Source organism: Crotalus tigris, unplaced genomic scaffold, assembly GCF_016545835.1.
Source record: "Crotalus tigris isolate CLP2741 ecotype Arizona unplaced genomic scaffold, ASM1654583v1 scf7180000017550.10884619, whole genome shotgun sequence".
Classification (NCBI taxonomy): Eukaryota; Metazoa; Chordata; class Lepidosauria; order Squamata; family Viperidae; genus Crotalus; species Crotalus tigris.
In genome coordinates, this window is record NW_024096468.1 from 2,697,295 (window position 1) to 2,720,926 (window position 23,632).

General features: G+C 35.0%; 1 protein-coding gene across 5 annotated transcripts in view; it reads right to left on the reverse strand.

Moving 5' to 3' along the window:
* The window catches only part of USP49 (ubiquitin specific peptidase 49), a 43,857-nt gene extending 27,888 nt beyond the window's left edge, over positions 1-15,969 (reverse strand). For 2 of the 5 annotated variants that reach the window (XM_039340156.1, XM_039340190.1), the window contains exon 1: positions 15,478-15,539. The gene's annotated coding sequence lies outside the window, so the exon portion shown is untranslated. Of the gene's footprint in view, positions 1-14,753; positions 14,774-14,940; positions 15,309-15,477; positions 15,540-15,881 lie in introns of those variants that run through there. The other 3 variants (XM_039340165.1, XM_039340173.1, XM_039340180.1) reach the window with 3 other exon arrangements.
* Between the last annotated feature and the right edge of the window lie 7,663 nt (positions 15,970-23,632).

Sequence of the window (23,632 nt, forward strand, 5' to 3'; positions counted from 1 at the left end):
TTAATGTAAGGATTTTGCACAGCTGATAAAAATATACATTCTGTTGATATTACAAACAAAAGTTTGCCAGGACAAAAAATGAAACTGGTTGCACTTTGACTGTGAAGGTCCAGGTTCAAGTTACTAAACATTAAGAGGCTTACTAGGTTACTAAGTCTACTCCCTTTCTCTTAACCTAATTTATTTCACAACATTATAGGGGGAAAAAACTGGAGGAAGGAGTGTTCTGTACACCATTGTGAGCTCCCAGAGATATGGTGATGTAAATTTAAATATGGTAATTTAAAACAGTCTGTTAGTGAGCTGTTGAAGCTACAATGGCACTGGAAAAAATGACTTATAACTGTTTTTTACACTTACGACTATCTCTAGAAACTTCCTCATGGTCATGTGATGAAAATTCAAGACGTTTGACAACTAACTCATATTTATTGCAATGTCCCGGGTCATGTGATCCTTTTGTAATCTTCTGACAAGCAAAGTCAATGGGGAAGCCAGATTTACTTAACAATCATGTTCCTAACTTAACAATTGCAGTGATTCACTTAACAATTGTGTCAAGAAAAGTCATAAAATGGGGCAAAATTCATTTAACAAATATCTGAGTAACAGAAATTTTGGGCTCGATTGCTTGTAATTCGAGGACTACCTGTAAACAAAAATTCCATAATGATGGAGAGCAGGGGTCTCCATACAACTATGTGTAAATATGAGATTAGGAAATAGTAATCTAGTCAGACTATTTTGAAAATAATTTTATTGGAAGAAAAATATATTTTATCTTGTTTAGAGAACTGTCTACTTACACTCATTCATTAGATTTTATTTTATACAATTGGTATAGGCAGCTCATCATACTTCTGACTATTATTTAAGTAAAAAAATATCTGCAGTTATATCTTTTGTTCTTTAGGCATTGAACTAAGCAGAGTGTTGAAACAGCAAATAAGTTTATTAACTCAGAACAGAAGCAGCCCTAAAGACTGCTGCACAGCTATTTATTCAGTTAGCCTCTAGGTGGCAACCAATAGGTTTAAAGTAAGTTTCCCGCCCCAAACCTTATTATCAGCTTGGAGACAGCCAGTCTGGCTTTCAGTAACAGCAACTGTTAAACAATACAGCAATGTAGGTCAGACATTAAGCAAGTGATTTAAAACAGTTGTGGCCAATACATGCACAATGAATTTTTCCCTCCTTTTGTTTCCTGTTTCTATTCTATCAATCAGTAATTGAATGACACTACTGCATATAACCCATCACTTTGTCTCCCAGGGTTCAGACTGAAAGGCCAATGTTTCAATACATTTAATGCTTTCTTAAATGCATGTTCAACATATAAAAGGAATCTTCTTCAGGTTTTTTTAGATATTTTAGGGGAAAAAACAGTCTTAGTTGGTTTCAGTATAACAGAGATGTTTTGTCAAAGCCATTTTTAAAAAAAGTTTAACACTGTAGCTAAATGGAAAGAAAAAAGAGGAAAGGGAGTGAAAGCCAAAGGGGAAAGATACATGTTTCAATTGCCAGTGTAGAGAAATTCTTTTTCAGGGCACTTTGTTTACCAACTAAAACATTTAAATTAGAGGATATTAGTATCCTCAAATTGGACCGTAGGTAACTGGTCTATTTTAATTAATGAGTCTCAGAAATGATGTTTTATTTTTAATACGTTGAGAAGAATGAACAGTGTCAGAATTTGCTGATAATTTACTTGACACTGAGCAATGAATAACTCAATACAACGGATTGGAAAGCATGAGGGAGGGTAATTTTTGCTCTTAGTATCAATCAATGGTTGTTTTATTTTTTTTGATTACATAGTGTACAAAGATTTAACAATGCCAATTCCAATTTTAAAAAGGCACATTATAGGAGAAATAATTGGCCTGAAATTAAATAACTTCTGATTTCTGACACTATAACTTTATAAATAATAAGATTGACAGGAAAAAAAACCATAAAATTTAAACGTTCATGTATTTCTCATAATTTAAATTGGTAAAAAAGTTACATGAGTGACAATGAGCATAGGTAAACTTAAAATTCTAAATTAATGATCCTGATTAGAAAACATCTCTTTCATAAGTCATAAATATTAAAGAGTTACATACAAATAAGCAGTACGGGAAAAATTATTTTAGAAATAAATCATGTTCCAAAAACATACCTATTCCTTTCTCTATGGTTGAGCTTTGAGAAAATTGGTTCCACCAGTTTGCACTAGACATCTGCTTTGTAAAATGTTCATTGGCTATCATCCGTGACATCACAATCCCTCCTTTCCTAGTTGTTGAATTTGTTTAAACAAGACTATCACTTTAATCAATTAGAAGTAATGCATTTATATTGTTTAAAATGATAGTCCTTATAAGGAGCAAGGAGAGATAGAAATGTTACTATCAGTGCATCTGTCAACTTTATAAGTGAGGAGGAAGGCAGGCTTAGGATATAGTGCAAATCTTCTAAGAATCTGCATGCAAAAAGGCTCTGAAAATTCTCACAAAATAATATAGTACCCTCTACAGCAGGAATGTCAAACTGGCGGCCCATGGGCTGGATGTGTCACATGCAGGCCACACCCATCCCAGCTCTGCAAAGGCAAAAAATGTTGCGATACATCACAATACGTCATGTGACGCGATCGAGTTTGACACCTGTGCTCTACAGAAATTTTAGCACAACACATTTGTCTTTTACATCACAAAATCACAGAGTTGGAAGGGATACTAGATATTCTCTAATCAATCTCCTGTTTGGTGCATGATTTATTACAATTATCACTGACAAATCACGATGCGTTCTGTCTAACCCTAACCCTAAAGAGAATTTACCTTCATGTGACAATCTATTCCACTGGCCCACAGATGTTATGGTGTGGTGTGGGATGGGATGGTACACTTTTGAAAACATTGTTCTTCTATCAATACTGAGGATCCCATGGTGAGCCTGCAAAGTGGCTGTATGAGGCTAAATGATGGTTGTTCCTTTACTATCCTGGGGTTCTTTTATAGTTTGTTTTTATTTTTGTAATTTATGTTTGATATTTTTATGCTATATGGTTTAATTGCTATGCTTGTAAGCTGCCCAGAGTGAGATGAGCTGCTAAATAAGCCTGGTAATAAATAAATTAGTAAGAAGGATAGCAACTGCTCATATGGTCAAAATAACACAGGATTTTTGAAAGTGTACTCCAACAGCCATTTTTTATCATATCCTTATTCACGACATACCCTTCTCAAAGCAAAATTAAGAACCTGTAAAGCTTCTCACTGAATTAAAAGAAAAAGAACATTAAAACATACCCAACTGGATCCTCTGACCATTCCTTATTTGTTTTTAACTGTGGTAGTAAAATGTCCATTTAAAAAAAATGATTTGTTCACATGATGCTGCCTTTAACTTGTCCCTAGCCTACAAGGGAGAAAGATTTAAGAGCTGCTTCTCTATTAAAGTTTTCCTCCTAATTCTGACAAATCTAAGTAAAATGTCAAGGTGTATTGAGCAGAGAAATCAGATGTCCAGAAACAAATGCAAAGACAGGATTGGGATCAGCAATAGATTCTGCAAATTTTATGCTGGAATTGTTTTCCAGTGAATTCAAGAATGGGTGAATAGCACTTCAATTTTACAATAGAAAAAAGCTTTCTGATAATAGCAATAGCACTTAGACTTATATACTGCTTCAGAGTACTTTAGAGCCCTCTCTAAGTGGTTTATACAGAGTCAGCATATTGCCCCAACAATCTGGGCCCTCATTTTACCAACCTTGGAAGGATGGAAGGCTGTCAGATGGCAGTTAGCTAGCAATACTGTATTCTAATCACTTTGCCATCACGGCTCTTATAAGCAAATTATGATATGCTTGCTATGGTGCCATAGAGCAGGGGTGTCAAACTGCCGGCCCGTGGGCCAGACGTGTCATCAGGAAACCACGCCTACCCTATTGCGGCAATAGTGAAAAAGCTCCAATACGTTTTGTGACGTCATGTGATATTGCGAGTTTAACATGTCTGCCATAGAGCTTTAACGCTGAGTTAAATAATTTTATCAATTTTCTACATAATTGTTGCTTCATTACTTTTTAATCAATAAGGCCAATTTCTTTCTTGTTTACTTGTATAGAGTAGCTACCTTTTTACTACCATAGGCACTGTTAACTTCTGTTAAGAGAATATATGTATACAATCTACCATTATTACGTATTCCTAAAGTATGAAAACTTCAAAAAGCTAATAATTTCTTCATTTGAGATAACTATCTACTGCTTTTACATCATATCCCTATTATAAATTCTTAGTGTATTATATATAGTACTCCCTCTTCAAATCTTGCTTGGGTACAACAATGGAAAATGTATCTTTCTGCTCAGTTCTGTTGTCTTAAGAGTTTTAAAAAGATGTTAGTTAACACACAGTCTATTCCAGTGGTCAATTCCTACATGGTCAAAGAGAACAGAATAAAAAATAAATAAAAACTGACATTTGCAGTAGAACCAGCAGTTTTTGTATTTTGGACAGGCAACAGAGGATCAGCTAATTCAGGCAGGGACAGCAGTACATGGGCCAGTGCTTCCCAGCCCTTAGGTAAATAGGCATGGTAACAGAGAAGTTATTCTATACCAGTGGTTCTCAACCTGTGGGTCGGGACCCCATTTGGGGTCGAACGACCATTTCAAGGGGGCTGCCAAACAATGCAGTCTGCCATTTCCCCCCCTTTTTCTTAGCTGTGTTACTCCCTTTTATTCTATTGGCTTTTGAAAACCAATAGAATAGACTCTCTTGAATAGAGTCTAATTTTATTGGCTTTCAAAAGCCAATAGGAATTGTCCAGGCTGTCTCTGCCCTGCTAAGCCCACCAAAAGTCCCATTCTGCAAACAGTGCTGCACCAGTTGAGTAGCCGACTTATGACCGGTTGAGTAGTCCTCGACTTACGACCGGTTGGGGGTCACGGCATTAAAAAGGTTGAGAACCACTGTTCTATACTGAAAGATGACCAATCTCTTTCAGTCTTAATTACCTGTCACATCATAATACATTGGGAAAAGGACTTGATACCTATTTAAGAGCTGCAAGGACAGAAAGGCATTTGTGCCTTTTCTCTTCCCTCCTGTGGCTCCCTGAATATCCTGAAAAGATACTCCAGAAAAATACTAGAAGGAAGCTTACTTTTGAACAGTGTTACATTGGAGACTGCAACAGAAAAGAGGAAATTAGCCGTAACTAAGTGAAAAACCTAAGTGAACAATTACACCACCAGAATCTTTTAGGCATATGTTTTATTTTTTAAAACTGGGCCTACATTTTTACCCAACTTTTACTTGTCCGAAAACTGTATATATAGTTTAGATTTCATTTTATTTTGCCTTCTATTAATAATTAAATATTTCATTTTTCTTGTCTTATATTAATGGCTCATTATTTTCCAGGCAGTGGGGATAAGGTGATTTATAAGGTTATGGGTGATCTGCTGTTCTGTTCTCCTGGCTGACTTATATGTATTGGGTTTTTTTATTTGGAAGGTTCCCCGAGTCTCAAAAAGTCAAGTGGCCTTGAAATGATTTCATCATTGGGGCGATAAGTGTAATGTTGAAAGACCTAAAAGACAGATTGTAATGGAGAAAATCTATGTGGTCACTAAGAGTTGAAGACTTAATGATGCATAATCAATAAAATAATTTTTGCATGTTGCATTTTATTTGTAAGCAAATTTGAGATTTTTAATGGATAGTTGTGTATAAATATATTAAAATAATATATTGTTCCTTTATATAATTTTGGTCAATATTCCATATTTACTGAACCCCAATCCCCCATATTACAACTCCTATTGTTTAGAAAGAGTGTCAACTCTATAGAGGTTTTAGTGCTAGGACTAGGGAGAAAGATTAATTAGAGTAATTCTAGCTATCAGTAATTATCTACATTAAGGCTGCAGTCCTATACATATTTACTGAGGGAATGTCCTTACTGATAAAAACAAGATTTCAGAAACTGGATCTTTCTCAATAATAAGCTTTGCAACTCAAATCAACAGTTTATCAGATTACCTGAGCATACAGAAGTGTGGTAGTTCTAAATTCTAATGAAGCATTTCCCCTCTCAGTGCTCAAGAATTTAGTGTTTCTGAATGTCAGTTTTCCCATTGAAATGGAAACCTGGGGAGCAGATGTCTGAAGGAAGAGGTATAAACAAATTTCCCCCTTTCCTGAAGCACTATCATCATCTAGCTGACCAAAGGCATTATGATGAATATGGTAAATTACAAACTCTACAGTGGATATAAAAAGCTTACACACTTCTGTTAAAATGCCAGGCTTTTCAGATGGAAAAAAAAATCAGACAAATCACTTCAGAATTTTTTTACCTTTAATGTAAGCTGTACAATTCAATTGAAAAACAAACTGAAATCTTTTTCCTTTTTTTAGCACGGTTGCTAAACAAATAGTTGTAAGTCAAGGATTATCTTTATATTTATAGCTTGAATATTTTTTTACCAAACATAATGTGCATTTACAAGTTAAGCACAGCAGATCTACCTTTGTATACCTGCACTTTTCTTTTATATTCAAGAAGGTTTACAAGGGAGTAGTTCTAACTGGAAATTACCTTTCTAGGGCTGCATTTCTGATCCAAATCATTTCATCTTGGTATTAACAGTTAAACAACTTAACAAATGAACTTGTCATCCATAACACTTTATATATTCCAATCAAATAATATATACTTGTGGTATTATTAGATTATTAGACTTACTGGAAAATTAAATTACTTTTAATTATTTCCTTTCCCAAAAGTTTCTTTAACTATTCTTACTCTGTAATAAACAGTGAGATGAGAAAATAATTTCTTTAAAAATACCACATTGTTCATTGACTTCTTAATGTACTTTTTAATGATCACTCCTTAGCTGTGATCATGTGTCCTTCTCTTGGAATGACAAGGTGCAAGTGTCTGTGCTTGGAGATTCTTCTCATAAACTATACTTTCTGCTGCCTGGAACTAGCCTATGGTTGCCATGGATGCAATTAATTCCTAAAACTCCCCTTTGAAAGTTAGGAAAATTCCAGTACGTCACTATATTTGATCTATTCTTTGTCTTGGAGAAGTTGATGGAACCATTAAAAAAAACCACAGTCCCATCAACATTGGCAGGGCTTGTTATTATCTATAAACAGGGAGCAAATCCGACACTCACCCACATTGATATTAACCAGTTGGATAATGAAATGTCTGCAAACAAATAACCAAGGTCAGAAAGCACCAAGGACTCCATGCTTTCTAGTAAATACATTTTGGATTACAGCCTATACTATTCCTAATGTATTTTATTAAAAAATTCAACAATCAAGTAACTTCCACAACATATTGTTACCAATTTTTCACCAAAAAGCATGAAGCCAGTCTTGACTGCCTTCAATTTTGCTAACTACAAAATACAGAGAACAAGGAGACAACATCATGAGCCAATCAATGCTATTCCTCCAGCTAGCAAAAAGGAGAGTGCAAAAACCACTCATCTGGATGCTGACCCTTCCTAGTATTTGTCCAAAAATAATAGCCGCCAAGCTGTCAGTCATTTAACTTTATTGCACTGAGAAGACTTCTGTTGAGGAATGTACTACAAATTTTGCAACAACTTGGTTGCTGCCCAGATGAAAATACAAAAGAAACAATACCTTCAGACAGACCTCAAGAGCAGGACTCTTAAGGGAAAGAAAGTTTGAAGCAATCCAGAACCTTTTACCTCATACCCAACTCTAACGAAAAGGAATTGCTATCTTCCATCCCATCCTCAAAAATTTGGTTGAAAAAAACACTTTGCACATTGGATATAGAAGACAAATGGAATACAGACAAAACTGTTGCTTCCTTTGCCTAGGCTACTGTGTCTTAAGATAGTGTTTTTTAAGTGTTCAATGGAATCCTAAGATTTAAAAGACTTTAAAAAAAGTAACAAGCTTCACAGCCTGGAAATAACATTTCCAAGTATTTGCACAGTCAAAACTGCTCCTGTGCATTTTCAGGTGAAACCAGCAAGACAATATGAATATGTTGAATCACACACACACACAATCTGAATGCATGTAGGGTGGGATTCGTAAGCTATCAAGACACCCTTCTCTTTTAAGATCCTATGAACATAGACATACATCAGCTGAAACCCAGAAGCCAAATGAGTCCTACCAATGCGAAAACAGGCCACCCACAAAGTCTGCAAAGCAAAAAAGATTACTTCTTTCCGTGCAATTTTGGATATACCAGCACTGAACCAGAAATAAGCCAGCTCAGCTGGTGAATGCAGGCAACAGTGTAAGATCTGAAGCTGGTCCTGGAGTGGTGGAAAGACCTTGTGTGGAAGTGCTCTCACCCAGAAAATGACTTAAAGATATCTACACTGCTGAAACCAAGCAGAAACTGTAAGTTTTTTACTAGCTCTGGCCTTAAGCCTTAACATCGTGGCACACACTAACTTTCCTTGTTCTTGCCTATCTCAATATCAAAAATAATTTCATATATATGTATATTCTATTTATAGGTCACTTTTAAAAACATGGCAAAAGAACTATAAAAAATAGCAACTTAATTTTACCTCCTGCCTTCCTTCCAAGAGCTCAAACAATGTACATCACACTCTCCCTTCCCATTTTTTCTCACAACCCAGTGAGATGATATTGGGCAGAGAGGAAATGATTGACTTAAAGTTATAGTGAGTTCCATGGCTGAGGCTCAGTTGTATCTGGGTCCACCTAGTTCTAGTCCAACATTTTAATAAGTAGGGAGAAAATCAGATGCAATAAAAGACAGGCTTTTATTTAGCAAAAAGGGTGTATGTCCAATCCCAGATTTGTAAGATTTGTTTATATACATGACTATATAAACATATAAGAGATGGGAGATGTGTGAATGAAACTAGCCAAGCAATGTAACTTTATATTTTGCAAAATTTCAAAACATGCTGCCCAAATTCAAAAAGATGGCAGTATTAAATAACTTTAAAGCAGAGCTCTACAAATCAAAATCCAAATTTTAATCTAATGTATGTATTAAACTACAATAATATATAACAATCTGCATTTATATTGTTTGCAAGGCATCTTAAAAATAGCTGAAAATACCTATTTTTTAAAAAGGAAACCATTGTCTTATACATACATACATACACACATACATACACATATGTATAAGTGCTAATGTAAGCTTTAGCTTTCTGAATGAAAGGGCTGCTCATAAAAATAATCTGTTTCACATAAATACAAAGCATTCCAGTACTGTTCACAATATTATGGGTCTTTTTCAAAAGCATATTTTAAGTCTCTACTTCTTACAACAGTTTTGGAGAAGTAGAGATTTAACTAACTCTAATGAGTTCAAGAGGTGGAGGAGGAAAATTGATCTACAGAGCAGCAGGAATCACACTGACAGCTTGCTAATCAAAGACAAGTGTTTATAGGCCTGAGGTTTTAATTTTATTTGTAATCAGCTGGTAGGAAAAAAATAGAAAAAAACTAAATTAAATAAAATAATTGTTTAACAGAACCATTTACAGGAAAATGTCATTTTAAAATATATTTTACGATCTAAATTAACAATATAGATTGATCTTTGAAAGTTATATGATACCTGAATAGCTTTCAAGATAAATAGGCTAGTTTCTAGTGGAAATAAAATTCATGCAGAATTTAGAATTAAAATAAAATCTCTACATTAAATCAGAAGAACTAATGTTTACTAGTAGTATCTAACTTAGAGTCTAGATGATTATATCCAGTTCAAGTAGTAGCTTGAACTTAATAATAAGATGTATGTTATATAAAAACCCAATGTTCCCAGTTTATTGGGACTGCATTCCCTGATTCCAACAATTGGGCAATTCATTTATTTTCAGCAAGAAAATATCTTTTCATTTAGTTCGTTACGATTGGCAATATGTTCCTTTCTTTTTGCAAAGCCGAGTACGTAGCTGAAGATGTCTTACATCTTTATTTTAACCTCAAGCAAAGAAAAATACCTGTTCACTCTACGTTTACATTTCTTTAATAAAAATGATTCTATTAAAATGCTTGCCACCAGCTTAGCAATAAAATTATTTATTTTTTTCTCTATTTAATTAGTTCTCTTTTCAACTCATTTAACATAAGTACAAGTATATTGTGGTCGTTTGCAAAGATTTTATAGTCCTCCCCACCTAAAATATTGGTCAATCAATATATTGAGTATAACAGTTTGCATCACCATTAACATCCCATCCTAAATTTAGTACATGGGTTATATAAATTAAATCAACCTTGGGGAAATCTAGCTTAGGTCAACACTGCATGTAGTAATCTTTATTTCTTAAAAAAAAGAAAAGAAAAGAAAATGTGTATTTGCATTTCTGTAGTATATAATAATTTAGTCCTGTGAGAACGAACATTCCCATATCTCACTTGATATCCTAAAAATATCTCAGTTGAAAATAAAACTGAAAGTTGATAAAGCTTCTTATCTATTTAAAAGGATGATTCTGGGCTCCACAGAGATTCCTAGGCATTTGTAGAACAGAAACATAAAGAGTGGTTATGCCCATGTATTTGTATGGAAATGCCCAGAGAAAAGGAACAAAAAACTGAGACAGTAGGAAGGATCTGGGGAAGGATAAGATTAGTAGGAAAAGCTAGATGACCAATTTGTCTTTCATCCATTTACCTATAATGGGGTGTTCTGTAGCCAGCTAGGTACATTATGACAGCCATTTTGTGAATAAAAAAGGCTCCCCCAACAACCATTTTGTGAGAGTTCCCCTAACATGTTCACAAATTCCAGATGTGCCCACCAGATCCCCAAATTATCATCTCCAGTCATATGTAACAGTTCTTAATATATACTTTTGCTCTGGAGCTTTATTTTGTATAATTTTCAATAAGAGAATAATACACTAGATAAAACTAAGTACTGCCTGCTGTCCTGACACAATAGATTTGGTAACTGCTGAATCTCACTCTTTCAAGGCACAAATAAATCTGTGGCAATTTCTTTCATATTATCAGCTCTTGAGGGTGCACACACACAACTAGCTTGCAAAGGACTGGGCCATTTATGCACAAGCTTTATCAGTAACTACAATCCACTCAAATGACAGCATTACATGTAATTTATTGCACAGCCAATTAAGAATAAATATTTAAAAATACTAAGGTAACAAATATAAACGAATTTCCAAATTGCAAATAGCACAAATTCAACCACAGTCTGTTATAGTCAGGGATTGAAAATTGAATTTAAATTACATTTATTCCTTAAATAATTCAGTGACTGACAATTAAACGTGAAGGCGTAAGGTGTAATGAAGATATTCTCATCTGAACATTTTCCATATATCAAAATGTTATCTTTTTTAAAACCTTAAGGGTCTAAAATAGTTTTTATGCAATATAAACATCATCCAAATCAAACTATAACTAAAGATATAAATAGAGTTAAGTCGAGGTGGAAACAGTTCCTTCAAGGTTACTAATTCTTAATTTATTTAAATAATATTTCACAAAGATGCTTCATTCTACTATATTTTTTAGCAACTTGAAGAAACCTAAGTAATATTCATACAATGTTATATTGCATAGTTGTTAAAACAGAAATATTCAAAATAATTACAGATGGAAGTTATTAAATATTGCTATTGAAAAGGATTGAAGGAATAAACCTATGTAGCTGTCTTCTACAGACATTTATGGATAATTTTCCCTCAGAGAGTCTAGCATTAACTACTACAGTGCCCAGCTTCTAGTTACTGTCTGGATAGATAGAGGGGATGCACCCAAATTGCAAAGCTAACACCTGATAATGGATTTCATAAAGTTATCTTCCTTTTATGAGCTGCTTAAAAGGGCTGTTTGTATATGTGAGAATAGTCTCTAAACATATCCCTTTTTTTCTTTTCGTATTTTCAACATCTATCTTTAAATTTGCTACAAAAAAGCACATTTAAGAATATCACTGAAGCATTTGTGAAAAGAACCAAATAAAGTCAAAGCAGCAGTATTTTGGGTCTTAGTGGATTCTGGAGATAATGCAGATCCAGCTAACCCTTGAATATTGGCAAGGATAAAAAAAATCATGTGAAATATAGTATTTCTTAGCACTACAGTGCTCTTTCACATCTACAATATGCTATCCCTTACTTTTCTTATCCTTTCTTACAGGATATTGTATTATATCATAGCAATTACATTTTAATTGCATCAAAAAAAAGTCATCATCCATTACTCCTTCAGTAAGCTTACTTTCCTAAGCATTTTTCTCTAATTAATCTACTAAAATTTCTGTTTTTTACTCTGGGCCTCCTTCCTGTTGCTTTTATTGACTGCCCACCCACCCCTTTGTCCCCAAATCCATAACATTCAAGTTTCAGTACTTCCCTTCAGCCCCCAACTAATTTCCATGCCTATCAACTCTCTTTGGAATACAACATCTCAGCAGTTGAAATAGTGGCTGAAGTGGAAGAAAGAAGGTAATCAACAGCCTTTACAGCCAAATACTATTTACAATTAAGTTGAATTTAAATGGATCACAGAAAATAACCAGAAGATTGTGATTTTATATTCCAAACTGAAAATATAATTCTATTTAATAATTCTTATTAATTCTGCATTGCAAATTTTTTTGCTGTAAATGATTGTAAAGATGGATGCTTCTATATTGTCTACCATTTGTCAGACTAGGAAATACTTAGAGGGATCATTTTGAATGGGTATGGCAACTTAGAGCCAGAATTATTCAGTCAAGATGAACTAGTACGTTGAAAATAGTAGAACAGATTTTCCTATGGGTGCCATCCACAGCAAAATGTACCTAGCACAATTACCCCTCAGAGGAAACCTCTTTCCTCCAGCATTGCAAATCCTTAGCCAAATAATACTTATCTCAATTGTTAGAAAGAAAAGAATAAGTGAAGATAAATGACCTCTCTCCAATATTTCAATTACTTCACTACTATGAACCCAATTCTAAAATATACTATTCATGGATACTTGCTAGCCTCTAGAGTTTTTACATTAGAAAAATCTAGTAAGTAAAGCCAACTAGGAATAAAAGTGAAACAACCATTGGCACTTTTGAATAGGAAATTAAACTTGTAAAAGTATATTTAGAAAAGGAACAAAGTATGGGCAGATAATGTTGAACTCCAAGTCTGATTAGTCTTAGCCATCATGGCCAATAGTTGGGATGATAGAACAGCAATCCAATATCTGGAAGGCCCCATATTTCTCTACTTGTAAAATCCATATTCTATGCTCTGATTCTTCCTTTTGCATTATAACACATAATTGTATAAGTAAGCTGAAATTTGATATTGTAATAGTAAAAAATATTTTTAAAAGGACAGCATAATTGAAAAGCAATAAACTGAAATAGTATCTTATTTTTGCAACTGTATATGAATTGTATCACCCATTAGTATTTGTTTAAATGTTTAAGAACATCTACGCCTCTATTACCAATGTTTTTCATGATTAGTACCAAGTAAATCAATATGGATAGCTAACATTTAAAAATGCACATTATATTAGAAATATGTTTCCATATTCTGCACTTTAAGCATTCATTCTACATATCCTCCATAAGTGGGAAAGTACATTCTCATTTTCTCTATATAAATTTAAAACAATTGTTCATATACTAATGAACAGTAAATAGTATTTAACATGAATTTTAATTTTAGAAAGTGAGAAACCTACCCTAAAATGGTTTATTTTGACCAAAAAAAGAACCAGATTTCACAAAAGACTTAGGAGAAAACATAAAAGAACCAGAGATGCTTGATTTTACACCTTCACTATTATTTTCTATATACTATATTTTAATAAAGATACTAGTTAAGAGTGAAGTCTTGGCTCCACCTTATTTTCTATTAAAATTTGGGTGAGAAAAAAAAAGCAAAACTTTGCTTCCTTTTGAAAGATCGGTGAACCAATACATTTTTAAACAATAAGAACTCTAAAACTTTTAACAGACAGAACAGTATTTAAATATGCAGATGGCTAGAGATTCTGTTTAGGTTGCAGTTTACCATTATAAGATCATGCCCACCTATCAAAGCAACTAGTTAATTCTTCAAAAATAAAATTGCTTCATTTGTTTTCCTGTATATTAAAATATTTTCAGTGATAAAATAGGGTAGATATTAAAGAGCCATTGTATCAACATAATTACATCAAAACTTATGTTTAGATGAAAATGCAGTATTAATAATCTCAACATCATAGCTGCTATATAACAAACAGCATTTGAAAATGAATTGTTACAAAAGCTCAATCCATGTTTAAAGGCCAAGAATTCCCAAATACATTGCTAGGGACACATAACCTCTATCACCTGATCTCCCCAAATCTTGCTATTTATATCAACATGCTGATAACAAGAAAACTTCAAATCACAAAATACATTCTAAAAATAATTTTAAGATACTTAAGCTGTAATGTTGTGGAAAAGTTACAAACATCTTACTTGAAATTGACCATGTAAGATTCTAACTTGCGAACAAAGAACTACACACAACCAAGCAACAACAGCATGAACCCTTCCTGTTGCCTATCACTATTCCAACTTTTTTCCATATTGTTTATGCCACCACTTCCAACAATATACTACTTATTAAAACAATTGCTACTTTGCCTACAGTTATTTCTTCCCACTTTTGCTGCTCTCCAGCCACAAATGGCAACAACTATGAACATGCACACAACTCTTTTAGCTTTCAGCAACTATGCTTTACCTACCCAGTTCTTAATGTAATTCTTAAATCTCCTTAAAGTGCCTTTCTTCCAGCATCCTGCAAGTTTAATGTCTACTAGTTTACTCCCCCCCCTCTTTTTTTTTGCCGAGTCCTCAAGCTATCTCACAGAATCCTATGGGTTTAATATACTCCTAGCTCTCACTATACACAAGAGCACAGCCTGTGTTTACCAGAGCAGAGTCTGTCTCAGACCTTCAAAAGTCAGTTGTTGGCTAATATCTTTGCTTGATCGGGCAAATCCTGTCACAGCTATCCATCTTTTCATTTGGGAGGGTTGACTCCTGTCTTCTTCCCCGCTCCCTCTAAGAGAGGCCAGCGCTTTCCCTTCTCGGTGAGCACAACCTTCCTTACCCCCTTAGGAGGGACTGAAAGAAGAAAGGTTCTCCCCCACCCCCTACTCTTTAGGGGTCAAGACCCCTTCCCCTCTACCGGCCTGCCCAAACGCGTGAGGGAGATTCCCTCCAAATCAGAAGGTGGGGCTTAAATGAGCACAGCCTTCATGTCCCCAATGTGCAATCTGAGCTTCAAAGGGGTGGAGCCCCCTCAAACCTTCCACGACAATTGGGGGGTAGAGTCTCCCCAACCGGCTACAACCACGCACAAAACAGCCCTTTCTATCTCAGGAAGGGCTCTCCTACTTCCCCCTATTTAAGGTCTAAACCCCAAGGGGGTAAAGCCCCCGCCCCCCCTCCGGCCCCTTTATTTACCGCCATCATCAGCACGCGCGAGCTGTCACCAAGCGCGAGACACCCCAACCGGTACACGACACGCCCCCCCGCCTCCCATTGGCTGCCAACTTCACTCCGCCCCTCGTTGTCATTGGATAACGCGCACGCCACTCATTATTTCCGTCCCACCCTCGGCCATGTGACGCTTTCACTATTCAGCTATCTTGTTTACGCCGTCTGCGCACGAACGCAGTCCAGAGTTTTCTGGGACGATTCTTTTTTTTTTCTTAACGTCATATACGTAACAAGAAAAAGCGGGAAGCGGTCCCTGATTTACGCGAGTGGCGCGTTGGAGGATGTACGTTCTTTTCAAGAATCAAAAAGATTCTAACGGCTTTGCTCAAAGGAACTTGGGCTCCTTTCCTGTTGAACGAATGGCTTACTGGTGGCGTTGGCAGAATCTCAGAAATCCTAGCTCCATTCTCCTAACTGGAAGCTTTGCACGGGAGCCTTTCTCAAAACAGGAGCCGGCAGTACATTTAGCTCCACCCAGGAACTGTGACATTCTTCGACTTGTGAATCGCGGGTGGCTGGGGGGGGAGGATGTGGGGTTAAGCTTGGTTGAATCGCAGGAGGGTAAATAAGGATGTTTCCGAGACAAAGGGACTCTTAAAGTCGTAGTGACCCATTTCGTTAGTCCTCCGCCTGCCCGCCTATCTGGAGCTTCGCGGAGGGGTTGGCCGGGGCTTTTTCAGCTCAGACCTTCCAAGCAGCGCAGACTTTGCTTGAAACGTGCGTAGAGGCGCCCTGTCTATGCGTGAGCGTGGCTCGTTCGGGCCCAGGGAGGGTAGAAAAGTCTGCCGAATATCTGCTCCTCGACGACGCTTAGAACAAGGGCAGCACCTGACAGGTTCACAGGTGTAATAAGCACCCGAATATAGTTATGATAACTCGCGCCATCCTGCAAAGTCTTTGAGCGATCTGGCAGGTGATCAGCCTCTCTGTTCATCTTCGGTTTCTTGTCTAACTAGCTAGAAGACATTGTGCTTCACACGCTGCATTCTCTTTTGGGAATATTTCGGTCTTAATAAGGAAAAAAACGGTTTTGCCTTGTTAAAGGCATTAATAAAATCCAATTGCTTTAGTATGACATCTACTTTTAATATAGTTTGCATCTGCATGGAACTAAATGTGACATTTTGTCTGGTTTGAGCAAGACTATATTGTACATGGGTTAGTCTGAATCAGGCAAGCTGCGATCAATGAATGAAGAGTCTTTTAAACAGCCCATATCAATTTCTATTATTCCTTTTTGTAATGGGAATGGTTCACCATTATACAAAAAAAAGTCCTTTATAGAAGAAGGTTGGTTAGTTTCTTTACAGAATCTCATTTGATAGCTGAATTTTATAGTGCTTCCAGAATTTTATGGTGCTTCCAGACAAATGCCTCCAAACACTAGTGTCAAATAATATTGTGTTTTTATTATTTTTTCCTCAATAGAATCTGTTTTCATTTTTTTAAAGACGAAAGTGATGGGAAACTAAGGTTGTATTATTTTTTTGCCCCTGCCCTTGTAAAATTCCATGAAGGAGGTAGTACAGTAGAAGGCTTGTTCGGAAGAATCTCTCTTTTCCTGAGCAAAAAATGTGGTAACATAAATGCATTACCATTTTCAGAAGAAAATGTTAGAGTAAGTATTAAATGGGGCATTTATCAGGTTTCTGCTAATCCATCAAATTATATCTCACATTCTTGTCCATTCAGTATAGTGTAAATATAATGGATCAGTGCTTTGTGATCCTGCTATGAAGTTAAACCATGAATCTTAATTTTTATTACATATATATATAGCTGATTTATTTTCCAAATGATACCCTGCATTGCAAACAAAAGATCCATAGTTTGTAATATGACAGTGAAGTGAAAACAGCTAATTCAAACCTGTATCCACTATTCCAACATAAAATCCAAATTTATTTTGCTTAATAGCTCAATGAAGAATTATTCAAAACTTGAAAGACTTTATAATTTGCAAATTTGCAATGTTTTGATTGATCCTATAAAGATAGTGGATGATTATATTTTGGAGTATTTCTAATGGATTAACTTTGCCTTGTATGTATCTGGGATCACTGCACATTCCAAAGCATGGAGTTTTTTTTTTTCCAAGGACTCCTCCCCCCTCAATACTCACACACAGTTCGCCACCATATCTCTTGTTCAGCTTCACAATTTGCAACAGTACCACGGCACAGAAACCTGATAATGGAACACATAACTGACAGCTAAACCATTTGACAGTCTGCTGTTAATAGCAACACAAAACAATGGATCGATTTTAAGACACTGCAATATGATGTCCTGCATGTCATGCAATCCTACATGAATAGATCCTAAATTAATTTCTTCAATATCATGTTAAAGGAATAGCCATGTTTGAATACATATTACATAATCAAAATTAAAACAATGAATCATAGTAGCTTTTGATCCTTTGATTGGATTTACTCAGTATTATTATACAATGTTCAGTATTTAACTGAGATCACATTGTAGTATAGTAGCTGCATAATAATATGTATGAGAGACCTGCAATAAGATGATGCATACATAGAATTTCATTGTGACTATTATACTTTGTATATAACATATCATAGTTATATATAACTATAATGTATTTTGGATATTGGTCTGTAAATGTAATAACTATCATATAGTTTCCACCGTAAGCCGCTGTATTATGATGCAACATAGGCATAGACATGAACTGTAATTTAACAGTGGGTTTTAGGATATTATTTTAGAATAACATTTTCATGATAGTTATCCCACAAAGAACTATATTGCAACATTGGCATTTAGTTTATGGCATAAAGGTAATTTGTGATGTGTATTACACGTTGGTGCCATAAGCATATCCATTCTTATTCCTGATTTATGATATTTATCTTAATCAGTTTTTAACATCCTGAACATCCTCTTTTGAAAGCTGGATTTATATCAGTGATATAAGTCTTTAATTTCTATATTTTTCATTGGCATTGATGCTAATGGTATTAGATGATAGATTTAGGATGTATTCCTATAAAATTCATGATATATTCAATACCTAATCTCTAATTTTGCACCATTGCTCTAATACCATAAAGTATGCTATTTATCATTTTTGACATAAATATAAACAGCTCTAAGCTGTGATCATATGATGGAATTTTTATCTCTTAGGAAGATCCCAAATTCAAAATAAGATTGATTGGATTATATTGGTTCTATCAAGCAATTACTCTATTATTGTACATTTTTTAATATTGGTAGATGTTAACTTCAGATAGTAAATTTAAAAGTACTTTAAAAAATGATGAAAATCCATCTCCTAGATATGTTCTTCAGCCACATTAGTACAGTTTAATTAGTAGTGTCATTAGTCCCTGTTTTTCTTTATGCTTAGTCCAGTATGAATTCTTTTTAAATGTGCTACCTATAAACTAGACACCTGGTGTTAAAGTAAGTTTTTGCCAATGCCTACTTTCCAATCCAATGAACAATTTTTAGGTATGGAATTAAGTCATCTATGGATCCACCTAAATTGATTGTTGTAGTTTTGTATATTGGAATGTAACAATCTGATCCTACTAAATTTTTCCATTATGATAGAATAGTAATTCTATAACTTTATTGTGTCTTCTAGATGAAAAATAAAAATAAGCAGCCGAAACATATGTATAAAAATCAAAGGTGTGTACAATGATATTTCTGAATGATCTGCATACAAAAAAATTATGTTTACTACCTAAAAGTTACTTTTCACTTCCACTAAGTATAAGGATTGGCCAACCGAGTTAACCTAGGATAAGAAGCAGGCTGTGATAGTTTTGGTTGCCATGGGAACTAGTGAATAGAAAGGGAGAGAAAAAGAGGCCAACTTTGGGGGAGGGGTGAACAAAGAAATATAGAAGAAAATGATAATATGGAAACATATATATGTGAAATCTTAGAAAATCTTACCTAAAAAGTATAAGTCTGTTTTACAAGCCTATATGAGAGGAAGCTGAAAAGCAAGGTACTTGAAGAGAACAACTATATTAAAATCCAGCTGAGCCCAATACTTTGCAGGTTTAGAAGCTGCAACAATGAAGGTTGAAAGCAGGATTGTAACATTTTCTTAGCTGGCAACTCAAGGATACAGTTGAAAGTAAAATGCCTTAGACTGGTTGGGGAGTTGTGACAAAAAAGAAAAAAAAAAAAGAAAAATCAATCTCTTTGGGAGTCAAGAAAAGAACCAAACAGTGCATTAGAAATAGTGGCAACTGAAATAACCTTTAAGAATAAAACTTGTTGGCTTTGGGTCTGAACCCTCCCTCAATATCCAGCCAGCCCCAAAAGGAGAACTTGCCTCATGCCCTCACCTCTTTGGCAAAGGATTCTGCTGAACCATCTCCCTTCCTAGCAAAGCTTCTCTTTGGATTATTTGAAAATACCTTGAAGCAAAGTTTAAAGGTCATGGTTTTGATTGGAAAAACCCAGGAATTTCAGAATTTGCTATTTTCACACTCACTCCTTGGCTTCCTGTATAAACATATATTTGTGGAATTGTTCAATACAGTATGGGGCTTGAGTGCTAGGCTGTAAATTAGCATATTAAGGCTTGTGTAGGAAAACAGGACAAACTTAAATTTACCCCAAGGCTTATATTTTTGTTTCTCATAAAATGGACAATAGATTCCAATCTTTTATTTTTAAATAATACAAAAAGTGATTAAAATGTGAAAGAACTAGATTATATTGGCAATACTGAATCATTTCATGAACTGAATTGATATAAAAGATTAAATTTTTTCCTATCCACATTCAAAGCTTTAGAAGTAGAATTTATTGAAAAAGCAGCTACTCAGATTCAAGTAATTAAAGTGATAACATTAAGTCATCAATAATGTCCACAAATAAGAGTTCTTCCATTGACTTACAAGGTTCTAGATATCTGCATTAATTTAAATGCTCATTTTAATAACTTTTTGACTAAATATCTGTGGGGATTCTCAGTCATCCAGGTCATACCTGTCTCAAAAGTGCTTTTTCAAAAGGCAACTGGACTGTTTTTTTCCTTGATGAAGAACAAAACGTTTCGTTTTTCATCCAAGAAACTCCATCAGTTGTGAGGGGGGGTGGGTGGGATGGCAGATAGGTACTGACAGTTGAGACTGGCTAGTGGGAGGATGGAAGGATAGTTTCTGACTGGATGGTGGAGGAGGGGATGGAAGGCTTGTGTTTCTTTGCAGTCATCTGGTTTGTTAGCACTCTCTGAGAGCTCTTGAAACCACTTGGGGGTTCATGTGTGCCCCCAGGGTACAATTGGTTGTGGAATCTTCTTGGCACTGATGCAAGAGCTACGATGTAGACTGGTGGTGTCCTGCCCTTTTGACTCTTCCCCTTAGATGGCCAATAGGTGGTTCTCATTATAGCTTTTTTTTCTTGGAACTAGCAATGTCTTTTCAGCTCCTTTGTCAATTTGCCTTTTATTAAATTGAAATATATACTATATTTCTGTGGCAAAATCTCAGACTCCGTAGTTTCACACAGTCTTCATGCCAATACTCTTCTACAGTATTTTATTTCTCAGTTATATATTGAACATTATCTGGATAAACCAAGCAGTAATTTTCTTGGAAAATCATTTTACACCCAGTTTGTCTATTCTTGTACTTGAAAGACTGTTTTCCAAAGACGGAATTTAATACACCATGAGTCAGCATTTTTATATCTGTTTCTCATTAATTCTACAAATCAAATTGTTCCCTAATTTTGATCTATTTGCAAAGTACAACAGGTACTTAAGTTTCACTAATTAAATAAGCTAGTTTGAACTCTTGAAATTCTAGAATATTAGCCCAATACACAAGTGAATTTAACTTCATTGGGCAGGTTATTAAGATTTATGGTACAGATTTTTTCCTCTGGCAACATAAGGTTTGGCTTTGCTCCCCCTTTTCTTTTCCAGTCATCACTTTGGAAGTTTATCTCTTCCGTTTCTACATAGGGCAACACTCTTTCATATGGAGAGTGCTTCTCCAGAAAGGCTTCCTGCTGATTAATTTAAATGATACTGCTTCTAATTTTACTTTTTTTCTCAGATTGTTTTCTAAAATTACATCATTACAAAGTCAATGTTTAATTTTCTTCCGTCCAAAGAACATTAATAATCCCCTGATGTTCTGAAGGCAAATTGTGAGATGTGCTTCTTTTAGTTGCTTCAGATAATATTTTATTTTGGCTTTCCAAGTGCTTTAAAATTTCCAGAAATGAATTCGTATGATAATTCTTTGCAACCGAAAGCTTCTTGTTATATAGTTATATAGCTGAGAAATCCTGCTGCTTTGCTGAAATAGTCCCTGCAGTTTAATCTGCATATTACCTTTTCCAAGGGTATTGTTCCCTTAATGATTATGGTCTCAATGAACACATGGTCCTGTAATATATCTTTCATTTTATTTTGCATGATGACTTGATAATCCTAGTCTAACATCTTTTCCTGGATATTCAAATAAATTTTATATTAAATTGTTTATATTGTTCTCTGGTATAGCCCCTGCTCTTTGAAACATCCTTCTCTCAGACATTAGAATGGCTCCAATTTGGTTGTCCTTTCATAAAGCTTTAAAAACATGCCTATGCCCCCAGGTCTGGGGCCCCAGATGTGTTAAGGGCATCTTCAGTTCCCCTTGTTGGACACATCCATTCAGAATGCTTAATTTGTCTATTTGTAAACTAATGAGCACTTTTTTTAGAAGACAAACCTTTTTTCTTCCTAATCTTGAAATCTGTCTCTCATCTTGGTCAAGACCTCCTTGCTGGTTAACAGGTATAGTTAAAGAACCTAGGAAGAAAACTAAAATCATCAGAATAACTTTAGTAAGAAAGCTCCTTGGGTGAAACATAACAAAGATAAGCTTAATCCTGGAAATAACAGTGATAGAAAAGGCTTGAGTGTCTTAAGTGTGTCTATAGCTAATAACTTGTACTGTGCTCTTGCACAGTCCATTATAGAGAGAAAACAAATCAGATGAGAACCTGACCTGCACTAGTCAGAGTCAGAAGAAAAAAGAGACTGAACTGAGAGGCAAAGCAAGTGACAGTCTTAAGAATATCATTATAATTTATAATAGAGTGTTACACATGGATATAAAATGTAAATTTTTAAGATAAAAGGAAATTAAGTATACTTTTGCTAGTTATCTCTTCATCTATTCCCCTTAGTAATCAGCTTCACAGGTATAGAAAATATTGCATGCAAAGCTGAATTCCAACAATAGAATCCAGTTCCAATAATTTTTAGAATCAAGTTTCCAGACCATCTTCAATGGCAGTTTCACATATACTGTACAGTATTGTAATAATCCAGGATGGAAGTTGGAAGTTACCAGGCTGTGTATTATTAAAATGAGACCATCTCCATGCAAAGATGATCATAAATGCTTAAAGCTTTTATGTGCTATAGAGTTTACTTGTTCCTGTAATTACTGAAGAAATCTAGAAGCACCCAGAAAACAAACTTGATACTTTAGGGAATTATCTCAAAGATGCTTTTCAAATGGCAACTGCACTTTTTTGGTTTTTTTCCTTAAAAACATTTTGCTTCTTATCCAAGAAGCTTCTTCAGTTCTAAACAACCATGACCTGGATGATTGAGAATCTCCAAAGACATTTAGGGGAAATACAACCTTTTTCAGAACACCTCAACCGGACATAAAAACCATCTACTACAGTATTTCTCAATCTTGACAATTTTAAGGCATGTGGACTTCAACTCCCAGAATTCCACAGCCAGCATTGAAGTCCACATGCCTTAAAATTGTCAAGGTTGAGAAACACTGATCTACTAGTATAACTGCCTTGTCCAGTTACGTTTCAATTTGTTTATCTACATCCAGTCCAAGTATTTCAAAACTTCCTCTGGAGCATATAAAAAGCAGACAGAGTAGCATGTCATCAACATACTGGTGTCATTTTATTATAAATCTTGGAATGTACTCAGCAATTTAACTTTTTCCCAATCATGTTCAGACCTATGGCCACTAATTAGGGGCTGGGGAATTCTGGGAATAGAAATCCACACATCTGGAAGTTCCTCAAAGTTGAGAAACCAAATGTAGATGTTATACAGATGGAGGATAAAACAGAGCTCTGCATCTGAATA